The following is a 25,517-nucleotide window of genomic DNA, read 5'->3' on the forward strand; positions in this document are numbered from 1 at the left end:
AACTGTTGTATGTTCTCTGTATCAGAGACTTCTGTTTGAAGCTCTTATGGTTTTTTGAATTAGCCATTATTTTGACAACTATTGCCACAGATTCCATTGTTACCTTGGACAAATTGTCCTTGCCCAGCAGCAGCCCACAGAATTGAAGCGTGAAACTGACAAACGAATTTTTCAAATGAATTTGCAAAGGCTTTGGCCAAAAGTAAGACAGAGGTAGAAGGAATATGGTTCACACAAGAGATAAATAGATTTTCTACTTTGACTACTTACAAGAACTTGGGGTGAAATATGAATTGATAACAACAATATCTCTTATTTTTAGGGAAAATGTCTTTATGTTTTATTTATCTGGTTATCAATATACACAGCATATTTGTAATATTTCAAGAATCCATTTGTAAAAATATTAGTAATGTTTCCTCCATCTAACATCTATACTATAAACAATATACGATGTAATTCAGATTCTCATAGATAAATTTTTAATGTTTAATTACAGATATTATTTTATCCTTCATTTTTGACATACTTACATTCATTTTCCTTATAGGATTTCTCATTTTAGGACTTTTGATTTTTCACGTGTCATCACGTTAACTGTTTTGCATGTGCATTTAGTTGTTTGTTTCTAATGTTCAGAATATTCTTTTTTCATGATCTAGTATACAGAATAAATCTAAATCTCTTGACAAAGATAAGATTTTTTAATATTAGGCCCTGGTATTTCATTTAACACAGTGGCCTGTGCTTTTTCCTAATTACTCCACACATCCACACAGCCTTGAAGTTCTGTGGTTTTGCTCACTTACATCTTCCCATTGAAAATTTAATTCATGCCTGCTTTCCAGGTATAGCTTCTTTCCAAGATCTTATTGACACATCTAAATTATAGACTTTATAATTTATAATCAAAGGATAAATTCTCTTTTAGCATCTTTGTACCAATAAGTTTACAATTATCCATTTTTACTCTTTTTAATATTTTTATTTAAAAAAAAGAAAACTAGAACAGATAATGAAAGATATATGTTTAAATTGTTTATACTTTTATTCATAATTTCTATCTCTCCTAGTTTTCAACACATCTTCAAACATTTGAGAGCATTTATTTTAATCTCATTCCCTCGTTTATTGTAAAATGTAATCTTTAATCAAACTAAATTTATTTTTGTTGAATAGGGTGATATAATTATTTAAATTAATTCATTTTCTCAAATTTCAAGCCAATATTTTCAATATTGTTTAATATGTATCGCCTTTCTCTTTCATTAATTTGGGACTTCTAACTTATTGTTTGTTAAATTATTTTATATTTTAAAAACTTTTTGGAGGAGGTCATTTGTTGAATTTCTCTGTTTGTCCATGTTATAAAGAATTTTTTTAAGTTACATGTTTGAACACCAGATCACCATGAAGCTAAAACACAAATGACTTTGAACATCTAATTACATTAATTAAGTTCCCTCTTCTGTAAAATGGAATAATATTTATGATTAAATCTTACTGTGAGGATGAAATATAAGTTTATATTATGTTCACTACCAGAATCTTATTTATTCACTATACTGTTTAGCCAGTCTCTCATTGAAAACCCGAAAACCCAGAGAAAAAGGACCAGGCATTAAATCTATTTTGTTCTTGAGTAACTGATAAACACATATTGTGTGTCATAACATTTACTGTTACTAAAATGTTCATTAAATAAATGAAATTTGATAAATAAGATTTTGTTAAGTAAATGTAAATATCCTTTCTGAAATCTTTATTCCACATTATGTAATATAAATATATTTTTTTGGTATATCAAAAAACTTCAAAATGTATCGAAAATTATGTTTTGTTAAATTTAGATAACATGTTAATGGTATCTAGGAAGTTAGGACAAGACATGTTTATACGCAAAACTTGACCTTAGTCAAATAATCCTGCTCTTATATATCTCAGTTCTTAGGTACTATACTCTGGGTACATAATTATATTCTATGTCAAACAATTATCAAAACAAATAATGACAGGGAAGATTTGTATTTCCCATATTCATATACTTTTGTAAACACAAGTACTATGCATTTGCATTACAGTATAAATGTTATCATTCATACATATTGAATATTTTCTAACCTGACTTTTTCTATTGATATTTTTGCATTTTGTAGTTTCATTAGTTTTTTAAATGAGGTGCTTATCTCTTTATCATCATAAATATTCTTATCTAAAATACTCTTTATTCTTAAAACTCAGTCTTCACAGTTCAGTGTCAATAGTCCTTAGTCTTTATACATCAACAATGATAGTACATATTGATAAAAGTCTCATCTTTCAGAACTTACATTTCTACTTAGAGAACTAGTAAATTGTCAAAAGAGGAGTGATATAATTGATTTCATCATTGTTTCTACCTTGCAATGTCAGCAACTTGACTTGCTTCAATTCAAGTGCATCATAATCATTATATTCAAAGACAATTCCTTGACTCTCCCACCCTCAAAGCATTCTTGGTTTCACTCTTCATTTTTTTTTCTTTTAATAGTCTTAGTTTTTTCTATATCCTCGTGGGTAAAAACCTGTAGTTAATATGCAGAGCATCTCAGTTTGTAATCAGTACTTCTGAAAGGTTGTTACCAGTTTTCTCTAAGGACCTTACAAATCCTGAATCAGGAGGAGATGCCATGCCAATCTAATTATTTCTTGCCCCTAGCCCCACATCAATGACAAAATTACATATCTACTAACTATCAATGCAATCAATGATAGTTGAATTAAAATATTTATTATTTTGTTTATGCTATTACAATGGCATACATACACATATATGCATATATGTATGTGTACTTTGCATACACACTTATTGCTATATAACACTTAATTTGTTTAGCAGAATGTGTTGCTCAAGGAAATACTGTCTTTCATTAAGCACCTATCTTCATCTTTTTTCTCTAAAGAATTGCAAGCCTGATAGCTCTGTAGTAAGTGCAAGATGCTTCACAGTATTTAAATTACTGTTGCAGGGAAGTATAACTTGTTCAAAATCCTTTATGTCCTATTTAAGTCATTAATTAGCTTCTTTTTTAAAGGAACATTAAAATCAGAGGGGAAGAGTAGAAATACGTTGACAGGGGAAATTTCAAAACTTGGGAATTTAGAGTTCATTTTGTTTATACTATAAGTCCGTGAGTGTTATAAAAGCGTAGCTACCTCACAAAAGTGCTTTGTAACACAATATTTGCAGTTTTAAGACTATAAAGCTAAAAAAATACAGAAGTTTTAAATGACTAATAAATTTGATTCCAACACATAGTGCTATGTAGGTTAAATCTGAAAGGAAAAAAAAACTAAGAAAAAAGTGTTCTTAGGTTTGGATAAATTTGTAACATTCTCTGTCTCAAAAAAAAAAAATTCTAAATTCTGTATTGTGGATTATGTAATACTCTGTGTTATACTGCTTTGTGGTGTCTTATGCTAGTATTTCATAGGTTTAGATTAAAGTGTTTAATAAATTCTTTTTATACAGGCTGATAGCATTCTCATGCTATATTTAATATTTTGCAAAAAATAAAAACATAAATAAATGAGCGCTGTGATAAATCCTAAGTATTTTATACAGAAGAAAAACATACTTGAAAGGCAAAAAGACAGATTATTAGCTTGGAAAAGCCAAGAGGTTAATTTAGTGCATGATTGAAACAATGCGAATAACCAGTCATCATATCATAATTAAAGAAAGCAAAACACAGCATTGAGCTAGAAGGGGAAAAGAGATTGAAAACCAATCACGTTTAGCATGCTCTCAAAGAGTACAAATCTATCAGACTAAAAAGAAAAGATACAATTATTAAGTAAATAAATATTTAGGTGTAAACTTGTGGTTCTTTTTTGTTAAACATTTAGCTCTTATTTTTTAACAAATAAAACATGTATTTTTAAATTATTAAATGGAATATGTCACTAAATTATTTTATAATAAGTTAATATTCCAAGTGACAAAGTTGAAATTTGCTTTGGCTATAATAAAACCTTCAATTATATTGGATTTTATGAATTATTTCTTTATATATTAAAATCTATTAGAAAATGAATTCACTTAAGATTTGGCACTTGTTTATTTCGAAAAAAGACTTCAGAAAAAAATGTTCTAGGCAGAGGATCTATCTTCTTAAAGTGTATTTTTTTATCCTTCTTCACCATGGGTAAAACAATTTTAATGTGTCATTTTGAATTGATAAAACAAATTAGTAGAATTACTTTGGAGAAATGGGTTTAGTGAAATTTAACTTTTTATTTTTTATTAGAAATATAAAAGAGAAAAATTCCAAATCCTTATTTGGTTATATTGATATTTTTATTTAAAATCAGTATTTGATTTTTAGACAAATATAAAATGAACTATATATATATATATATTTACACACGCAAATACAAACACATTCTTATACACATTCGTACATCATGATCTCAATCAACTGTCAGCAGTTCTTTCTGGAAAGCTCATGTGGGAAAGACTCTGGCTTACAGATGGGAAAAAAATATGGAGGCCCTTAGTTTGACAGTCCTCAAAAAACTGAATGCTACCAACAAACCTGGTAGCATGGAAGCAGATGCTTCTTCACAAGCAGAGCATCCTTGGCTGACACCTGGATTTCAGCCTTGCAGTGGCCCAAGCTAAACTATGCCTGGACTTTTGATCCACAGAAACTGTGTGAAAACAAATATGTGTGGTTTCATGATGCTAAATTTGTGATATGATTGTTATGCAGCAATAGGCCATCACTCACACCCTAACAGTGAGAGTAAATGAGATAACTAAAGTCAAAAAGTGAATGGAGAATTCTGGTCAAAATGGCAAGGTAGGTAAATACTGTGCTCACTTCTTCCCACAACCACCTCAAAATTATAACTAAGCTATAGAAGTACCATCATTGAAAACTGTCTCAAGTCTAGCTGAATGAATTCCTATGACTAAGGAGATATGGAAGAAACCATGTTGAGACTGATAGGATGGGCAAAGATATAGACCATGGGTGGTGGTTAAAAATCTGTAGGGATATCTCAGCTGCAGAAGGTTCCCCCTTAGGAGCGAAGGGTCCCAGCCCCACATCAGTCTCCCCAGCTCAGAGTTCCAGTGCCAGAAAAAGAAGTTCCCACAACTTCTGGCTGTGAAAACCAGCAGAGATTATAGCTGAGTGAGACAGAGGGCAACCCCTAGGCATTCCACTTAAGTGGCCCATGTACAGACTTATTCACTGATGCTCCAGGTCTAGAGCCGCTACTTGAAAGGTATCAGGAACATACAGGAGGAAATAAATTGTCTGGATTTGAGATGAGGTCTGTTAGGACAGCTTTCTCCCAGACTGAAGTGCTGGTAGAAGCCAATGCTCCTTTGCTGAGCCTTCCCAGCACACAGCCTGCATACTAGGCAGCTGCAATATCTGGTCACCTTGTCTTGGTGATTCTCTGAGACTCCTCCCTCACCCAACTTGTAGGCCCACCCAAGCTGCTTCTAGTAGCTTTTCCATACAAATGGCCTGTCTTGGCTCATGCTGTGGACTTTCCTAAAATCTCTCAAAGGTTTACAGACCCCAAACAAACAGAATCTGGCCTCAGCATGCCCCATGCGTCTCGCTAAGCAGCCCTCAGCCTGACCCTAATGGCAGCCGACCTTGATTCACAACTTAGACTCTCCCGGGCACCTCCAAGGGCTGCAGCACAAGTGGCAACCATCTGCAGATCACTTTGTAGCTCATACCAAGTGGCTCTTGGCAAGGCATGGATAGTGGTTGATATTGGCCTACATCACAGTCCCTCGCAAGAGGCCACAGAACCAACACACCTGGTGATACACCCAACAGGCAGACTCAACAGGCACCAGAACCCTGCTAAAGTGAATCTTGCTCTGTAGAGTCAGTGCCTGCACAACAGTTCCTTCACTATAGTCATCACAACAACGAATCAGCCTAGGGGTCAATCCCTCCCATTGATGTCTCAACAGTAATCAAAGCTCAGCTACAGCAGGAGGGCACACACAACCCACACAAGGGACACACCTGGAGATTCTGGCTCAGGTGACCAGGAAGACTGCATTACTGTGCCCCACAGCACATCTAACACATAGGACCACTCTACAAAGACCAGGAGCTATAAGAGCTCTACCTAATATATAGAAATAAACACAGAGATGCAGCCAAAATGAGGAGACAAAGAAACAAGTTCCAAATGAAAGAACAGACAAAGCTCCAGGAAAAGAAATAAACAAAATAGAGAGAAGCTTCTATCAGATGGAGTGTTCAAAACACTGGTTATAAAGATGCTCAATCAGCTTAGAAAAAGAGTAGATGAATTCAGTTAGGACTCTAATAAAGAGATAGAAAACATAAAAACAGAGATGGAGAACATAAAAAAAAAACAGTCAGAAATGAAGAATACAATAACCAAAATGAAGAATACATTAGAGAGAATCAACAGTAGATTAGATGAAGCAGAGATTCAAATAAACAATTTAGAAGGTAAAGTAGCAGAAAACACCAATCAGAACAGCAACAAGAAAAAAGGATCCAAAAATTGAAGATAGTTTAAGGGGCCTCTGCAACGACAGCAAGTTTACCAACATTCGCATCCTAAGGGTACCAGAAGGATAAGAGAGAGAACAAGGAATTGAAAACCTATTTGAAGAAATAATGATGGAAAACTTCCCTAACCTAGTGAAGGAAATAGACATACAAGCCCAGAAAGTGCAGTCCCAAACAAGTTGAACCCAAAGAGGCCCACACCAAGATACATCATAATTAAAATGCCAAAGGTTAAGAACAAAGAGAAAATATTAAAAGCATCAAGAGAAAAGCAGTTAGTTACCTGAAAGGAAGCTCCCATAAGACTTTCAGCTGATTTCTCAACAGAAACTTTACAGGCTAGATGGGATTGGCAGAAAATATTCAAAGTGATGAAAATCAAGGACTTAACAACCAAGATTATTCTACCCAGGAAACCCAACATTTAGAATCGAAGGACAAAGAGCATCTCAGACAAGAAAAAGCTAAAGTTCATTACCACCAAACTAGTATTACAAGAAATGTGGTAGAGACTTCTTGAAGAAGAAGAAGGAGGAGGAGAAAGAGGAGTAGGAGGTGGAGGAGGAGGAGGAGGAGGAGAAGTCAAATATATAAATAATAAAATGGCAATAACTACATATCTATCAATGATTGCTTTAAATGTGAATGGATTAAATGTTCCAATCAAAAGACATAGTGTGACAGAATGGATTAGAAAACAAGAATCATACATATGCTTCCTACAGGAGACTCACTTCAAATTGAAAGATACACACAAACTAAAAGTAAAGAGATGGAAAAAAAGCAATATTTACAGCAGACAAAGTAGACTTTAAAACAAAGGCTATAACAAGAGAAAAGGAAGGACCCAATAACCCCACTTCTGGATATTTATCCAAAGAAACCCAAAATACTTGTTAGCAAAGATCTATGCACCCTTGTGTTCACAGCAGTCCTATTTACAATAGCTAAGAAATGGAAGCAACCTAAGTGCCCATTAGTAGATGATTAGATAAAGAAGTTACGGTACATATATATAATAGAATATTACTCAGCTATAAAAAAATGAAATATTACCGTTTGCAATGACATGGATGGACTTAGAGGGTATTATGCTGAGGGAAATAAGTCAGACAGAGAAAGATAAATACCATATAATTTCACTTATATGTGGAGTCTAAGGAACAAAAGAAATGAACAAACTAAACAAAAACAGACTCACAGATACAGCGAACAAACCGGTGATTGCCAGAGAGGAGGCGGGTGGGAGTCTGGATGAAAAAAGTGAAGACATGAAGATTAGTAGTTATAAAATGATCATGGAGATTTAGAGTACAGCAAAGAGTATTATTATAATGGTTGTGTGTAGGGTCAGATGTGTGCTAGAGGAATCAGGGCTGGGGCAGGAATCACTTCATGGATTGTATAAATATCTATCTAAAAAAAAAAGAAAGAAAGAAAAAGAAAATAACTAATTTATTCTAATGATTCCAATGATCACCACCAAATCTACATCTTAAATTCTGATATTTCTCACAGGAGCCTTGCTTTCCATACTAGATTTTCAACAAGGAGACTGCTCATGGCAAATGCTATAGAAATCTTTTGTGCAGCTGTTAATTTTGAAAGAAAAGTTTTTAAAGTTTAAAACTAGGATATATTTAAAACCTATATGAAAACTCAGATGCTACATTCAGATTATATTAATTTTCAAGATGATTGCTTTGTGATAGGCGTAGGTTTGAAAAGACTTACCAGTCCAACTGCAATATCAGAAAACAATAATAACATGTATTTATGTGAGAATTTGTCAATAAGCTTTACTAGAAACAAATTTAGTAGTTTTAGATACATAAATATTGTTTTAATATTTACAATATTTAATTTAATTAGATAATTCAGTAATTTTATTTTCCCAAATATGTAGAATTGTGATTCAAAAAATTATTTCAATAAAATATTCCTATCGAAGTGTGCTATTTCAATAACTGAAGAAATTTCGTGTATGATCGAAACAATAAATATACTTATTTACTAGTTATAGTAAAAGAACTATGTTGTTCTAAAACAGAGGTCTTCTCTGAATAAAACTTGTTACTTTTAATCAATCATTAGAAACACAATTTTGAATTATTTAGTATTACAGAGCGAACATATTAAAGTTCTCAAAACCTTGCCACTAATTTACTTTTTTATTTTGATACATTATAATGAAAAAAAGTCATTCTGGTTTATTTACTCAACAGGTGAAAGTATAATTATCATGCATGCTAAATTTAGTTCTTTTAAACACAGCCTGAGGGAAATGGCTTACAACTATGTCATTTCTCTACCTATTTAAAAAAAAAAAAAAGTGTTGTAGATATTTTGAGTGTTTGTCATTATGGAAGTAGTATGACAAAAAAAAAAAAGTGAAACTAAGTCTCAGAGATTGTATTGTACCAATTCTATACTTCAGAATGAACTGATGTCTGCCATTAATACAGAACTGCTAAAGTTAACATTTGTCTTGGTCACAAAGTAAGAAGGATAGAAACTTAACACATGGACTACAGTAAGCTATAACTCTTTTTAAGAAAGCATTGCTATGAAAGCTTTAACAAAAAAGAGAACTACAGAAAGGCATTCATGGGTAAATTGGGATATATTGTCAACAATGTGGCTCTGATCCTGGCTGATTTCACATTTTCAAAGCCCATCCATAAACTATTTTGACTGATAGCTTAACTGATTTCTTCAGTCATCACAATATCCTTACCAGACCTCCCATATCTGAAGATTGTTTTTCAATCTTATTTATTGGTGATGACTTCATGAAATTTCTGCGATTACCCTATTCATCTTTTTGTTCTAAACCAAATATCGATATAAGTTACAATTGGGACTTTATATTATGCATAGCATTTTGTCCCACTGTTTCTGTTTCTACCTCTGCAATTAACATACAGAGAGACGTCTTTCAAATAGGGAAAATTTCTTTTTCATCATTGTCTTACCACAGTGCCTATCAAAGTGCTTTATATGATTAGAATGAAATATACAAATAAATCAAGATACCTAATGATTGGCCCCTATTATGATGATAATTTAGTGTGGATAGAAATCATTTCTGATTTCTTCCTTGTCTGTAGTTGTCAACTTTAAGCAAACAAGAATATCTTTTCTAAATTTCTTCTCCAAACAAGAATAAGCAGGCCCTTGTGTAAAGTAATCGTCATTCCAGGAGGCTGTATTGACTGAAATTATAAATATTTTTCAAATAATGTTATGCATTACGTGGCTTATTGAAAAAAGTTGTGTGTTCTCAGAATAGTTACACTATGTTTGAGTTTGCTATCAAAATACCAAACAGAATAGCCTATAATCTATTGTGGACAATTGATTTTTTTTTGATACTGCCGTAAACTGAATTTAGCAAATGGTGTAGATTTTAATCTCTGAATTAATATAAGAATATTAATTTATTTCTAAACTCTACAGTTAGCATGATTGTTATGAAATTCAGTGCTTATATATGTCTAATCCCTATATTGTACACCTAAAATTAATATAATATTGTACATCAACTGTAATTGAAAAAAATTTAAAATTCATTTCAAATACTAAAAAAAAAAGAAGAAACTCGCTGCTAGATTTCTCTCACACTACCAAAATATAAACAATGGCCATGACAGACAACTAATGACATTGAAAGAGGTCTGGACTGACGTCAGGTAATCTGAGTCCCCCTCAGCTCTGCTGGCACTAGTTTAGTGTCACTTTCAAGTGAACTCCTCTGGATCTCAGTAAGTTCATCTACGGAATGGTGATTGTAATGCAAGCTTTCTTTCCTTTACCAGTAGGAGTCCTGTGAGTTTTAAATTAGATAATGCGTGTGAAAACATTTAAAACAATATATAATAGATAACAAAAGATTACTATATCTTGAATTGATATTTATCTTTATTTATTCTTAGCACATATAAATACTGAAAGTGGGTATCCTTGGTGTTATGCCACAAATAAAGATTGATGATTCCCAAACCCTATCTCTAACCCTGAGCTCTAGACTTACTTATGTATTCAACTATATATTTTTTTACTTTACTCTTCCACAGGCATTTCAAACTCAATATACCTGAACTAAGTCCATCTTATAATACCTTTCTTCTATAGACTTTGTACTACATCCCCAAATCTGATCCTTCATTTGTAATCTGTCCTGTAACTAGTGCCACCATCTACTCCTTTATCTGAGCCAGATAATCATCCTTGATTCATCTCTTTCTGTCACTTCTCACATATCTATTCTATTGCTATTTCCTTAAGTCAATTTGCCTGAATTATTTCAATACTCTCTTAACTACCTTGCCTCTTTTTCTCCCTTTGTAATTTCTACACATTGCAGCCAGAGTAATCTTTCTTTAACTTTATATCTGATCATTTATTTCCCCTGATCAACTTCTTCATGTTCCCTTGTTGTTTTCAAATTAAATATAAATGACTCAGCACAATATAACAGAAAGTTTCATGATGTTAAAGCTTTCCCATTGTCACAACTTTGTTGTATTCTAGTTGCACAAATATTGTAAGTGCCTAGAATTATTTTAACCTTCCAGGTTTATTGTATAGGTTTTGCTATAAATGGAATAATCTTTATCTTGCTTATTTTTTCCCATCTTTTAAGATTTTATTGACTCAGCTATTTTCTTTGAAAAACAATTCATTATTCTTTCCACTTACCTATCTCCCTTATTAACATTTGTTTGATTAGATATCTTTCCTATAGGTTACCAATGCACTTCTATAATTTCTTTTAATTCTTATCTCTCTATATTGCAATCATCAGTCTCCAGCATTAATCCATAAGGTCTTTAATTGCATAAAGCCATATCCTATTTGTATTCGCATGTATTGTTGAATGAATAAATATATGAATGAATGTTTCAAACAGCAATGAAGTAAAAATCTGAATTTCAGTGAGACCTCTAAATTAATTCAAGTGGTAAGCAACCAGAGTACAGTGCTAATTTTAACACAAAATATGTTATAGGCACATTTCATTAAGCCAGACTATACATGCAAACAAAGAAGGGGTTCTCCTGTATGGAGAGAAAATAAAAAGCAATTTTTGAATATCTGTTTGCAGACAAGAAATAGGTGAATAAATGGAAGAAGCAGTCCTAACAATAACCCAACTCTTATCTGCCTTTGAACCTTATCTCCACTGATATGTTAGTAAGCAACTCATAATTAGCATAAACATAGAAGAATTCTAGATTGTCTCTCAAAACAAACATGCTCATTCTTAAATTTCTCCCATCTCAGGAATTGTCACCATGATTCATTTAATTGCTCGAGTAAAAATGCTAGCAATTTTGTAGGTAGTTTTCCTTTCATTCTTATGTGTACTTTTAATAAATAATCATGGATCATGATCTGTATGATTTATCATGCTGTGGCTGGAGACAGACACAAAAATAAAATAACAATTCTAATTTCAAGTTACTGGGTACGCATAGTATAATAAGAACTAAACCAGAGGAAGGTGCCGAGTGCTCTGGAAGTGTAGAAGAAATCAAAGAATTGACATGATCAGATCTATACGTAAATTGCTTTAAAAGGAATAGAAGATAGAGAATGCGAGGAGCTAATCATAATCGTCTGAACATGAGAGCAAAATAATTAAAGAGAAAAGTCCTTTTTAAGGTTGATTTTCTGCGAAATTGGGGATTAGTCAATGCTAAAGCCTAATAGTGAAACAGAATACTGGTGTTCTATAGGCCTAGGTCAGGAAGATGAATATCCTGAGCTAGACGACTCAAGGAGTCTAAAAATTGGAGGAATCTAGAACAAATAGAATGTTCTGATTCTGAGTCTTTTAGTGGATCCACGGATTCCCATTGGAGCCTCAGCTCTTCATGTCTCAACACTTAAAGAGGATTATAGAAGGTATTATAAAAAAAGATAGGAAAATGCTTAATAATCAATAATGATTTGGTCTCCAAGGTTTTAAAGTAATACTTTGACTAAATTTATAGAAAGAACAGGGATTATCAATTTATATATCTTGTATATGCTTACTGTAATATGACAGGGGATGTTTAAATTTGCAGTGGATACACTAAAGATTTAAAGGGGCAGATATTCAAGCAAGTGCTAACTTTATATGGTAAGCTATGCTATTTCAGGAAGGATTACTATATTATATAAAAAGTAAGATTCCAATTTCAGAGAATACGAGCACAGAGAAAATATTTAACTGTTCAACTTCACAAAACACCAATTCAATTTTTTTTTTTTATTTCAATTTTGGCAGAATGCATTCTAACTTCTTCCAGTGCATTTGATCCTTCATTTTATACTATTCTGTGATGCATTACAGCAATTCATTCTTGCCAATTAACTGAGATTTCTGGTTGACAGAATGTCAGTTGATACACACTTCTTTGAATACGTATTCGATAATATGAGTCCAGCAGTTTCTACAAAATGGAGTAATTTATGTCTATGAACTTTGACATTAGCAGTTTCCAAAATTATATTATTGATAATGGAACAGATTTTGCTCATCCTATCTGTTATTATTTAGAGACTTTACTTTCACAAGTGAAAAACTAGTTGATAAAAACCTCAATGGTAAGATTGTTGAAATATATTTCTCCACTAAACATTATAATTTAGTGTTTTCTCAACAATATGTTTCTGATTATCTCAGTTATAGAATAAGACACAATGTATTTTACTGCCATTTCCTTACTGAGTCTAATTTACCATTTGTCATTACTTAGCAAAAGGATATCACCAGCAAATCGACCTAATCGCTCACTAAGGAAATTTGCATCATGGCAACAAAACAAAATGTCTTTCATTCCAATGATACAATAAGCAAGATAATTGTCAGAAAACATACAGAATGCAAGGAAAATGTACTCAAAATATTATTGGAAAAGATCCACATTATATCTTTGAGTTCCCGCCAAATCAATTTTTTGCTATTTAATATTATCCTCTGTCATAATAACTCCTTTTATCATTATCAATGTGATCAGCTCTGTAGTTGATTTGATTTAATTACTAAGCCTCACAAAGCAACAGACTGATGGCTTATTTTGCAGCCAGTGTATTATATCATTTCAACATTGCTCTGATTGTTCAAAGTTCTGCTTGGGGTGTTTAGGTAGAATTAACATCCAGAGAGAGGATGGTAAGATTTTTAGTGAACGGTACCGCAAAATATTTTATCTATTTATTTTATATTGTAAGATGCACAACATCAAAGCCAATATAACTTGGATTTTTGAATCAGGTTGCTTTACATACAAACCTTGATCCTATCAATAGTTAGAATTTTATTTTTTTGAGTATTGATGACTTCATCTATAAAATGGAGATAATATTTTTCATTTTCCGAGATATTTTTAAGATAAAGTGTAGGATGTTTCTTGCTAAAAGAATTACCCCAGCAGCATCATGATTAAGAACCTACTTCTCATATTCACACGAACCCGCTCTGCCACAAGTCTTGTACTGTGGCCAAATCAGTTAATCCCATTATTCATGTTTCCTCATATGTAAAATAGAAATTATTCTTTCAAAATGTATTGAGAACTCATAGTGCCCTGATGGATTTTATAACATAGCAGGGAAATAATAGTAGAGTTATTTTGAGTATTAAAAGGAACAATGCAGGCACTATGCTTAACAATCACTAATAATTATTCTATGCAATATTGGCTATAGTCATTATTGCATGTGAGAAAACTTAAAAGTGTGAGGACTAAAGAGATATAGATAAAGATGCCTTAGAGAGAGAGAAATAGGAAACAAAGAAGGAGACTGGTTGGGTAAGGGGGCATTAGGATGGGGGAAGTGTCTAACCAGTTTTCTAGAGAGAGAGTCTGAATAAAATAGTAGTGGGGGGAAAGGATTGGAAAAAAAAGTTTGATTGTAGTTTTTTTTTGCAAGGCAGTGAGGAGTTTATGTTTTATTCTCTGGGCAACAGGGATTCCTGATGCCTTCTGAAGTGAGCAATATTATTATGTGAATAATAGGGTGAGTGGTCATTTAGATTTCACCTCCCCCTCTTTACAGGATGTGAAATTCTTTAGACCCCATTCAAGGTCAAATGGTTTTAGGGGATGCATATTTTAAAATATAATGAATTAGTCCTATCACCATATTACATATTATAGGTTTGTGGTCTTCTGATATATCCTTCTTAGAAGAAAATAGCCTTGAGCAAAGTTAGACCTCTTCTGAATAGTAAACTGTTGTTTACTTCTTCCTGTCTCTGTTTTATATTATCCGAAAATATAAAGCTACAACTTCAAAGTCATTAGGAATAGAGATTCTGTCCTACACTTGAATATCCTTCACATGAAGTGCACTCCAGAGGAAGAATTTAATGATTATAGTAACAGACTGATGCTCTCAACACCCCTGAAATTCTGGCATGAAGGTCATTCTACAAGGAGTTACTAGAAGCAGAGGCGCACAGCTCTGCTCAAATTCAGAGTAAGCTCTTCAGTAGGTTGCTTCCAGAGGTGAATCTGATCCTCAGTCTTGTTTCCTTGTCAGGCAAATATTTCTAGTTTTATTTTGAATTTAGTACTGCTGCAAACATCAAAAGAGGGAAGTTTTGATAAAAACAACCTCTGCTTCCAAGAGGAAATATACCAAGTTTGCTGTATTAAGCTAGAAACTGGATTTTTAATTTCAACCTAGCAAGTAATTTGGAAATATGAATGCTCTCACCTCAATGTCACATCTCTCCAGGGTAAGTGTAAAAAAAGCACACTCACTGCTTATGCAAAGTCATAGGATTAGTGCCTGTGTTAGAAACAAAATGTGCTCTTCCAAGCTTTACTGAAGATGCAGATATTATATTGTTATATTTTATACATTCTTCTCATTGTCCAAAGAAGCAATTAGTTGCCTTGTGGTATATTTTTTAATCTTTCTAATAATAATGTGTTTAACTCATCATCTAACTCGGTTAAGTAGGAGGAGTATCTTCTTAGTGAAAAGAAAGTAAAAAGTAATATGAGCATACTGGGAGAAAAAGAATAGCAGATGAAATCAACCAGGAGAAACTAAATTTTATAGGAAAGATTAGAACATTATCCCAAAGTAGGCTGTGAATGACCTGAGCGGATATATCAAGGACAATAAATCTGCCTAAACTTTACTGATGTCAGTAGCACTGTTAATAACTCCAAGTAAATTTGCAGTTTTACTATCTAATTCTGACTTGAAATGTTTGGATTTGTAAAGAATATCACTCAAGCTCACAATAAAGCAATTATTAAATACTAGATACATAAACTCCTAAAAAAAGAGAATCTTTCCCAATTTGTTTTGTAATGAACAATTATTCTGTAACACTACAGTTCACATTTACATTTTACCCTAAGTCACTGCAGTTAGGTTCACAGAACTAGCTGGCCATGAAGGTGGTAAATGTGGCATAAAATTTAACCAGGAAAACAATTCATTTTCTTTCCAAAAAATTATCTTGATGATTTAAAAGGATATAAGAATCCACTTGTTAAAGCAGAAATAGCCAAAACTTTTATTTCTTCCCCACAGATGTATACTAAAAATAGCAAATAGAAATTTTTTAATTAAAAAAAAACCTTGATTGAGTTATTTCAATAATATGAATCCTGACTCTCAAAAATGTATATTTTTAAAAGTGTTACATGATATTGGCAGATATATACACACACACACACACACACACATACATATTTATATACATACACATTTGGAGATCTGACAGAAACTCTGTGTAATATCAGAAGCTTCTGTGTATACAGCTGACTGAGAACTTTAAATTTTGATCCCAAGAACGCTATGTACGTTTGTAGTTCTTTTACATTTTCTTTTATTTATTTTATTCTCACTAAATAGCACCAAACCGGTCATCACCAAACATTATTAACATGAGTATTTTAGTAAATAATTTAGCATTTTGTACATCCACATATTTACTATAATCTTATTCTTCATATTGACTCTATCATTAAAATAAAAAGTATGTATAATCCCAGTATTTCCTGCACAGACTTCAACAACAGGAATACATTATTAATAAAGTAAAATGGAGTTTACATGTTTGTTTTCAGAACCATCACCTATTGGCCTTTAAGCCTGTAATTTTTTCTTTTAGTCTCTGAGCAGTACATATTAACATTCAGGATGTTTGTTAACACATGTAGACATGTGCTCTTCCCAAGTCTGGAGTCTGTTTATAAATGAATTAATGAACTAGATTTAAATTCCGATGGGATTATTTCTGTGTGATCTTTACCAAATCTAAACTCCAAGAAATTCAGTTTCCTTGATTATAAGATGGAGAAATTAATACTGATCTCTTAGAGAAGATCTGAGTATTTAAATATGTATTAAAAATCTATTATATTAGATTTTCGTATCTCTGTATCAGTGTAGTAATTCCTTCATCAGTAATATATACAAAGACATTGCTAGCCATGGTAGACTATGTCCACCAAAATTTACCCATTGACCCCATTTTATATTTTATCATTTTAGAAAATATTCTATCTCTATAGGCTTATGTAAAAGCAGATTATATTTTATTTAAGGAATATAAATTCATATATTACTCAATATCCTACTAATAGAAGAGAAAAAAGTTTCTATAGCCAATAAAACATTTTTAATTAAATGAAATTCCTTTTTAGTTGACTGAGTACAATTCTAGGCTCTCAATTTTAAAATATCTACCTATTAGTATTATTGTTAAATGATTTCTACTGTTTTATTTTTTAGATGGTGTTGTGTTCAGAGCTCATATTATAGGTTCTGAATAAGCAAAAAAAAAAAAAAAAATCATTAAGAATACTCCTTATTTATTTTGCCTAATAATTTATCCCAAGAGGAATTTGGCATAGAGATTAAGAATGTAACTTTCAGATCCAGACTTCCTGGTTTTAACATTGGCATGGCCAATGACTGGTTTGATGTTCTTAAGCAATTATTTAAAGTTCACCTTCCTTGATTTTGTTGGTGTAAAACAAAGATATTAGTAGGACCTATGTCATGAAATTACTTGAAAATTAAATGAATCAAAATGTATCATGGTACTAAACAATATAGATGTTAGTATCATTACGTTGCTTCAGACTCTATAAGTGGAATGTAGCCTTTTTGAGAAGGTTCTGGTTAAACCCTGTCATGTAAATTTATTTTGAACACTCCCAAACCCCAATAAGAAAAAATTTTATATCTTAAAGAAAACTGTTACTTTTAAAAAACATAATCAAGTAGTAATAACTCTTCATCAAAGGCTGTCCAAAGGCATACTTTGAATTTTTTGAAATAATGAGCAAACAATCTTATTCAATCAATGCAAGTTCATAGATTTGGAATTGTGTTAATTAAAACTTCTCTCTGGCAACTAACCATATCTTCTAATTAAGATTAAATGGTGCAAGGCTTCTGGCTTCTATCTTGGATGGAAAAGCTGGAAAAAGTGTCTTTTCTATTCTAATAACAAGAACAAGTCAGATAACATACTGAACCATGAATCCAGAGAACTAAAGTCACAGAACAACCTAGACTAGAATTGAAAGAAAGGGAAAAATGTTTAAAAGAAGATATGTTATTAGCATTAATTTGTCTGTGGCAATTGGAGAAAGACAAGGTCCTCATACGAGTAGACAGGAAGAATTCAAAAATTAAAAATGAATTACTAAAGGCCAAGTGTGAAATAGCATGAGAATCTAGAATCCCAAACTGTCACAGACATGGAGAGTCTGCACACACTCACAAACTCTTTTCTGTAGAACACACTAAGGCCCCACAAAGATGGAACTACACAAGGCAATATACAAGATGATGCTTTCCTTGGTGATGCAAGACTGGATGAGTGGAGAGACCACTGCTACCCTACCTGGTACCTCCTTCATTAAAGAACAAATATTAAGTTACTACCAAGGGAAGGACAACAAATGCTTTTACCCAAGAACAAAATTGAAGACCCACAGCAGCTGGAAGAAAAATAAAAGGAAAAGACCCTCTGTCCTTGGAGAAAGACTTTTCTTCTACCAGACCTTTGGAGATCTCCTGCTGCTGTTAACCTGGGACCGATTCAGAAATTACTTATTCCATTGTCTCCACTGTTTGCATGTCAAAAGAATCCAGAAATATTCAATCTCTGGAAAATTTCCTTTTCCAACATGAGACCACTGAGAAATTGAAGAGGGCTGTGCCTTTCTTCCTTATGCAGATCTCTTTATGTCAATAAATGATTCACTAGTTTATGAGTCTAGATGTCAGCAATTACATAAGTACTCAATGTCATCAAATAGGTTCTGTGATTTTAAGCTAAATGATTATAATCAAGCCATTTTTTATCATAGGCTAAGTGATATAAACCAGAGTTAAGTTCCTAACTTCATCAATGTTATGTTATAATATAACAATGTTGAAAAAAATGTTATTATAGGAAAATCCATGTTTCTTCTCTAAATTTACCATGCTACTTTTACTTAGAATATATCATTGTTTTAGAATTTAAAAACACCAAAGAGTGAGATTTTTAAAACTTTATTACCATTAAGGCCACTTGCAACATTTAATTGTACTAACTTCATAGCAAACTCGCTAGGATTTAATGTTCAAAAAAGTCAAAGTTTTTTGAAGTCCTTGAATATAATTTTGTAGATGTTTCATAGAAAAATGACCTAGATTAATACAAATTCTGTAAAGTATTATGAGAACAAAAAGATATCAAAATGGATTTATAGTAATCTAGTAACAGTAGACTAAACTGTTTCCTTTTTCGCTATTCACCATTCCCTCTATATTTTCTCTTCCTTGCCTACAAATATTAGATTCTATGATGTAACACTCTCTTACAAACATTATTATTTTTGACACTTGCTAATCAATCACATCAAATTGACAAAACCCTAACTTTAGTTAATCCCAGGAATCTACCCCCAAGAAGTTATATATTACCTGAAAACATCTCAAAACAGTGTTAACTGGTATCTTTAAACTAATGACCTTCGGTCTCATATTGGCATTTAACACTAATAATATATACCACTAACAAATTTATTTTCACATTTTTCATACCTCAAATTACTTCTCAATATAATCTCACTTGTTTTCTGATGATAATATCATCTCTGATGGTAGACAAATCTAGAACTTGGACCTGAGGACAATCTCCAGTGTTCTTCAAGTTACCTTGAAATATTTCTTGTTACTTAGAGAAAATATAAGTTCTGTAGTCCAGCTTAGGCTAACCTCTAAGTATATAACACAGTATGGGGTAGGATTGTTCATTCCTTGGGATGAATGCCCTCTGTCATTGGTCTATCTGCAGCCCACTCAGGGTTCTTTCTGTTGGAACCTTGGCCTCACTGTGTATGAAACATCTCTGCTTAGCTTGTACTGTGGAATAATGAGAGTTCCAGGGATTCAGTGAATTCTAACATGTATTTGCTTATAAGATTTTCCCCAATAAATATCAGGTCGTATCTGCTATTTAAGGCACTGTGTTCATGATGCTCTTGGATGACAACCACTTTTCTACTGAAAAATAGAAACAATCTTTTGGAAACTCACTTACCTTTTCTCGACTAAATCTGCCAAGAGAGGCAGTTTAGTCTAGTGCTCTCTGTACACAGTTGTTTAGGGGAGTGGTTCTCAAATTCTACTTTATTCGCACATAAGTTGCAAACAGTGGTAAAAATACATGCCAAGAACATCATTACCTGCTTTTGATCTGGTGAGATGGGATATAGATATCTTTATGTTGAAACTTGATGATACAAATGTAGGTGGCTTAAAGACTATTTGTGAGAATGAATGGGTAGAGAATGTTTTTCCAAGAGTATACTACGAGTGGTCACATTTCACAGATATGTATATTATGTATAACCTTATAAATGAAATAATAAAAATAATAAAATGATATGTTTACGTTAAGAAACAAAATAAATGGCGATTTGACCAAGTGAGCATGGTTTCTTAATGTTTTCAGATAATCATTGTGATATTTTCTATGTTTATTTTAGTTCACTTCACAGGGAAATGAGGTTTGGTCAAATGTTGGCTTATTCTTAACTGATACAACCACTTTACTTGAAAAATCATTCAAAATAATTTTTACATAAACGATGATAGCTAGTCAGTATTTGTATGACTCTGTGACTGGTTTGCAATACTCTCCTAAATGATTGCTTAAGTCCACCATCAATCTTCTTAACTATACAAGTCTTTGAGAAAATATTTTGCTTTTTCCAGTGCATGGTTAATAAAAAAAGGACAGCTCTTCAATGTGTGTTTAATGGGATGAAGAGGAGACTTGTATTAGAGAGAGTATAATTGAAACATAAGTAATTGAAGCATAACAAAAATCACTGATAAAGCCTTTTTATCACTTCAGTGAAGAGTTCAGTCTAGCCTTCAATTGCCTCCAATAATTTCTTTATAAAAGCCTTCACTCACTCTCTCGTTTTCTCATAGGAAACATTTGTGATGTCAGAATTACAACCCGAGGTTAGAGCACTGTGACATTTCCGAACTCTTCAGGGTTTGTCAAACACAGTAATTGTATTTACTAGAAGTCTCTCACCTCTCACACTCATGCACCTTAATCATACACACAGTGGAGATCTATAAAGTGTATAGGCCCAGGGTAAAAGTAGTGTGTTTAAGTGCTGCCTTTAGGACACCAAGATATATCTGAGATTTTGAACATGGGGTAATCCTAACAGATAATTTTACGTTTTCATTTTTTTTTTTTTAATATCAGTATGAAAAGTGATATTGGGTTTTTCTGCATAGATTGCTAAAGCTCAAAAATGCCAATTTAAAGGCTCTAGTCAGTCAAGCACATTTTATTTAAGGGCAGAAAACTTCCTATATTCCATTTTAAAATATTGTATATTTTCTGTAACTGAATGTATCAGAATTACTTTCATAGTAAAGTTAGAAATGGAGAATTATAAGTACTTCTAATTGAAATTTGTGAAGCTTTTAATGCAAAAGATGCTGTTCAGAAATATTTTGAGAACACTATTTCTGAAATTTTGACAAATGAATTAGAAACATTTTATTTAAAAAATTTATTCAGATTATTTTGTTGGTAACTATAACGTATGTTTTAAATGGTATATACACTGGGAATATAAAGATGAAGGAAATATTGTTTACATTTATGACAAAAAAAAATAAGAGAACTTATAAAGCAAACAGCACCTGACTGACCATTATGTCACCTGAGTGACTCTTTAGTCATGTTTTAAACATCAGTTTCAAAAAACATAATGGAAACATGTAAACATATACGCAAAGATAACTTAGTACAAAAGGAACACTGAGAAAGTGTTCTTAAGTTACTTATTCCTTGTATGTTTTAAGTTAACAAAACGGAACACATAATGAAGAAATGAATCCAACAATATAAAATTTTAATTTAAGAATTTTAATAATCTAAAAATAAAAATCTTTGCTCTGTGACTGTTAACAGAATAAAAAAACAAGCCATAGACTAAGAAAAAATATTTGCAAAACACATATATGATAAAGAATTGTATCCAAAATATACAAAGAATGCTTAAAATTCAACAACAAAAAGCAAAATTCCAGTCATGGGCAAAATATCTGAACAGACACTTTACGAAAGAATATATGCAGATAAAAAAACAGGCACATGAAAAGATAGGCAACACCAAATGTCATTAGAGAAAATCAACAACAACGACAACAAAAGAGATACTACTATACACCTAAAAATGGCTGAGATCTAAAAGAACTGACAATAACAATTGCTGGTGAGAATAAAAAGCAATAGAAACTCTTGTTCACTGATAGTCAAAATGCAAAATTGTACAACCATTTGGAAGACAGTTTGAAAGTTTCTTATAAATCTGAAACATAATCTGAATGTATGATCCAATAATTGTGCTCCTAGATATATACCCAACAGATTTGAAAACATGTATCCACATAAACATCTGCATGTAAATGTTTATAGCAGTTTTATTTATTATTGGCCAAAACTGAAAGCAACCAAGATGTCCTGAAAAGATGAAAGTGGAAACTGTGGTACCTGTGTACAATGGAATATTAAGCAACAACAAAAAAAATAATCATTTAAGCTGCAAAAAGAAATGCATGGATAAACTTAAGTATATATTGCCAAGTGAAAGAATTGAATATATATATATTTATATATATATGTATATATAAATATATATTTTATATATATATATATAAAATTCAATGTATATGACATTGTGGAAAAAAAACAATAGAGACAAAAACTAGATCATGGTTGCTAGGGTTGAAAGTAGGGTTTGAATAGGTGATGTACAGGAGATTCTTAGGGTGGTGAAACTAATCTGTAAGATGCTGGAATGGTGCATTCATAATATTTTGCATGTCAAACCCATTGAATTTTACATCACAAAGAGTGAACCTGAATGTATGAGAATTAAAAAAAAATAATTTAGGAGGTCAGAGATTACCAGGATGGAATGCAGATTGTGACAAAAGAACTTAACTGTATTATAAATGTATAAAACAGTTAAGTTCTTTTGGAATTTAATGGAAATAAGTAGAGATTATAAGTCTAAAAATGAATGAAACTGTACATAAGCATTATACTTGGTAAAGTTATTTTACTATGGGGATTTGGGTTAACAATTTTGAAGTCATTATACACATATACTAGAATTCAACAATGAAATAAATGGATGGCAAGTGTAGGGAGCCAGTATTCCTGATGTTGGAGTGGGAAGTTTCAGACAAGTAAGGTTAGAAAGTTGTAATGATCCACTTGTTAATGGGTTAGAGTTGGAAATAGTATGAACTCATGGTTAGCTTAATGCAGACACAGGCGAACACATAGAAATATTTATAGACATATTTATATATACCAGTACATACGCATATATTTCCATGCTATATCAACTGAGAGAATCTAAAAGACTCTCCAGTAGTAGCTAGCACACATACATACAAACATACATACATGAATAAAATAAAAATGATACTGTTGGTATATACAATGGACACAGGAGACAATGGAAAGAACTCTCAATAGCCAAAGGTGGAAGAACTTTATGCACCAAAATTAATAAAGCTGTATTGGAATGTGACCTAATATATACATGTAAAATAAATATCCATGTTTATATTGATATAAATAAATGATTAATTAAAAATAAGTGGAGGAGAATTGTTTAGAATTATTCTGTGCAGAAGAATTCTAAATAATTTGTGTAGATACTCCACCATCAAGGAAGTGGAGAATAACTCTTCACTTTTCAAATAGGTCTATGCATAGCCTCCTCCTTCTGAAATTACAGTATAAGAAAGAAGAAAAAAGAGTAACTTTACAGAAGAGAAATCTGACAAACACTACCTTAACCAAGTGGTAAAAGTTAAGATTATGTTGATGCTTATACTCTTGATATGATGTGATGAGATTCACTTTATCTTTGTGGTCTTCTTCTCCAAAACCTATAACTACAGTCAAACCATGAGAAAAACAAATAATACCTAATTGAGGGAGATTCTGCGAAATACCTGAACAGTACTCAAAATTGTCAGGATCATCAAAAACAAGAAAAATCTGAGAAAATATCACAGCTAAGAAGAGCTAAAGGAAAATTGACAACTAAATATATATTGAATGGAATTGTGGCATAGAAAAAAATACATTGGGTAAAAACTAAAGACATCTGAATAAATTATAAAATTTATCTAATGATAATGTATCAATATTAGTTCATTAATTATGTCAAATTACTATACTAATGATACGATAATATAGAGAAAACGATGTGAGATTTATGGGAAATTTTTGTACTATCATTGCAAATTTTCCGTGAAAATAAAACTACTCTAAAATAAATTTCTTCTTAAAAATTTTAATTGTCATTTTGCCCCACAAATGTCACTTCATTTTAGTAACATTTTTTCTAATTTTGGTGTATTCTTTAATGCATTTTTTTCTTTTTCATATAAACTTAAACAAATATCAATGTTTCTTTCCTTTAGAAGAAAAATGCATTTTGTTGCTACAATTATCAATGGTGTAGTTTGTATTTTCAGATTCTAATGCAACCTCACACCGTTTTTTAGAGATGCTTAAGTATAAAGTTTTAATGGATTGCATTTCCAGTAATCAAAATTTAATTAACTTTGATTCAAATTTCAAAATTTTTAGTAATTTGCCCTAAAAGTTACCCAACTTCTGCATTATTTTCATTGATGCCTTGCTTATATTGGCAATTGTGCTCTCACCATTTTCAAGATACGAAACAGAGATAACTTTCTCACCACTACCTTACGCTCAACAACAGCAGAGTTCTGCATAATGGTAGAGCCTTTACCTGAAATACAATTACAGAGAGAGCAAATGACTAAAATGACTGTGGGATCATCTACCTCTCAACAGTCGATACCATTATTTTACTTAAAATCAGTTTATATTTAGTGGAGTATATAATAAGCCAATTAATACAATGGCATATTATATTGTCATCAGCTGAAGAGAAAATGAAACTGAATTATTTTGCTCAATTAAATTTAACCATTTATGTGAGAACATACAAGAATATCAAAATTCAAAGAAATTACATGAATTTGTTGTAAGAAGCAGAAGAGGATCATAGTCAAAGGTGTGAATAACACCTGATTTAATATAGATAAGGAATAATGAAATTTAAGGATAATTTTTGAATTACCTAAAAGATATGGAGAGGAAGTATTTTCTCCTTAGATAAGAAAATAAAACAAAAACTATAAACAACCCAAATACTTTCAAAAAAAAAGAGAAGGAAAAAAATTGAGCTCATATAACATTTGATTAACTCTAGCATGTATAAATGCTTCATCTTGTTATCTCCCATTAAAGAATCTTTGTCATACTCATGCTTTCACATTGAGTAAAATCTGTACATTTCTTAGCCAAGTTTTATTAACATGTAATTAATATTAAGA

Source organism: Pteropus alecto, unplaced genomic scaffold (genome assembly GCF_000325575.1).
Source record: "Pteropus alecto unplaced genomic scaffold, ASM32557v1 scaffold106, whole genome shotgun sequence".
NCBI lineage: Eukaryota > Metazoa > Chordata > Mammalia > Chiroptera > Pteropodidae > Pteropus > Pteropus alecto.